This window comes from Sapajus apella, unplaced genomic scaffold, assembly GCF_009761245.1.
Source record: "Sapajus apella isolate SASKATOON/1434 unplaced genomic scaffold, GSC_monkey_1.0 scaffold8, whole genome shotgun sequence".
NCBI classification, from domain to species: domain Eukaryota; kingdom Metazoa; phylum Chordata; class Mammalia; order Primates; family Cebidae; genus Sapajus; species Sapajus apella.
In genome coordinates this window covers 7797074-7799035 of record NW_022436948.1, presented here as the reverse complement: position 1 = coordinate 7799035, position 1962 = coordinate 7797074, and the positions used below count along the sequence as shown (strand labels likewise).

Here is a 1962-nt window from a genome sequence, read left to right as displayed (position 1 = left end):
AAACTGATCAGGAGGAGCCAGAACTCAGCCCTGAGGAGGGTGAACTTCTTTGTCATTTTGGCATAAGCTTCCCTGGTTGAGACACCAGATTGGTGAAGTATAACATACTGATTTGAGTTAGTTTTATTTAAACTTTAAGAGGAGTTTTAACTGGACCATCACCCCCAGGAAGCGTCTCATGCAAAGAACAGCCAAGAAGGCCACAGTGTCCATCCCACCAATGACACACAACAACTGACCATTCACCCCCGTATCCTTCACTGGATTTTCCATACGGCCAACTCAAGTACACATATTGCTTTGCCAAGTGATGCTTATCCTTGTTTGCAATTACCACAGTGTTTACATTTCTCTTCTTTAGCTAGATGGGAGGGTGCAGGGAAAGATGGTTGGATCAGGAGATCTAGTTCCTATGCTCTGACACTGAATTTGCTGGGCGACTCTGGTCAAGCCCATCAACCCACCTGTGCCTCTTCTCGTGGCCCTTGTTCAGATATGCAGTGATTTCATGACTGATTTTCAGTGTTGGTCTCAAGCATGTAGCTGCCATTTGGTGCACAGTTGATGATTAGCATATCTTTATAATCACTAATGAGGGAAGGAAAATTCCAGAGAAGCTCTTTGGAGATACCTAAGACTAACAATGAGCTAACCATACTGCCAACCAAATTTCATTAAAAGAAACTCAAATTATTGTCCTTTTTCAAAATGAAAAACAATAATTGGCCTTAACTAACATTTTCTGGGCTTTAAATATGTACCTTGCAGTGTCTAAATATTGTACACATTGTTTTCGTTCCCTCCTGTTCACCCCATTGGTGAGGGAGAGATCCTGCACTAGAATTATGAGGATGACCAAACACATTACACTCGATGCTTAAAAGATGAGATTGACAGCAGTTATTATTCACATACACTTGCAGCTTGGAAGAGGTGGACACAGCACTGGATGCCAGCCACACAGGCATTGCCCTCAGGAGCAGAGTGAACAGGCAGGGGCAGCGGGTGGTAACAAGAGGGTGAGGTGCCCCCTGGTCCTTGCAGGAGCATGTGATGGGCTTTGAACAACTCCATGACTGGCAGGAAACTGATACCCACTACTCAGGGATAAGTAGGAGCTGTGCCAGGTCCACTTGATAAGGAAGGTTGCTTGACTGAAGCCTTAACTGCAAGAGTAGAATGGAGAGAGGCTCTTGTGGTTAGGCCAGTAGAGGCACTGCTGATTTGGCCAGATTTGAACGCAGCACACCGTACCAAGCCTTAATTTCAGGCTTTACGTGACACACACATCATATTACTTCATCATCGCAACACTCCTGTGAAATATTATTACGTCTTTTACAGATCATGAAATCGAGGCTTAAATGAGGCTAAGCAAATTGCCCAGTGTTTTCTAGCTGGCAAGTGGTCGAGGTATTCAGTCAGGTTTGTTAATCTGAGTCTCACCCCATAAGCAACTGTGGACAGGTAGATGTGACAACCCATCTTAGACATGAATCAAGAAAAAAGAAGGACAAGGGGGCACACCCTACCCCGAATAACGAGAGGGCTCAACCGAAACACACACAGTCTTTTGTTGTGTCCACCATTTGACCTTGTGAGTCCCAGGCTACCTTCCACAAGGCAGCCGGGTTAATAAGGCCGCCTCAGTGACCGCTAACAGCAGCAGCTCTGCCTCACACTGTAATCAGTGGTCCCTGAAGTGCCTACAGCCCAGCTGCTCGGGACACACTTTTGATTCTACAGCCTGGGGGAAGAGAACCCATCCAGGCAGATCAACCATCTCCTACGTGCTTCAAATTCCCAATGCCAAGGACAGCCCCAATCAGTCATTGTTTTGCATGTGCATTTTGGGTATGTCAAGAGGACTTGATGCTCTAGGATAAATTATTCTATACAGAAAAGAGGCTTTAGATCTCTTTCAGTCCAAGTCCCTCGTTTTATGGTTAAAGAAAGTAAAGT

The 1962-nt window shown here is 45.3% G+C and overlaps 1 long non-coding RNA gene across 1 annotated transcript; it reads right to left on the bottom strand.

The window, feature by feature from the left end:
• Positions 1-885: 885 nt before the first annotated feature.
• LOC116550667 lies at positions 886-1725 on the bottom strand. Its single transcript, XR_004268524.1, has 2 exons — positions 1533-1725; positions 886-1166 (listed from the first exon to the last, which is right to left on the bottom strand). It is a non-coding gene; the product is annotated as an uncharacterized LOC116550667 (long non-coding RNA).
• Positions 1726-1962: the final 237 nt, after the last annotated feature.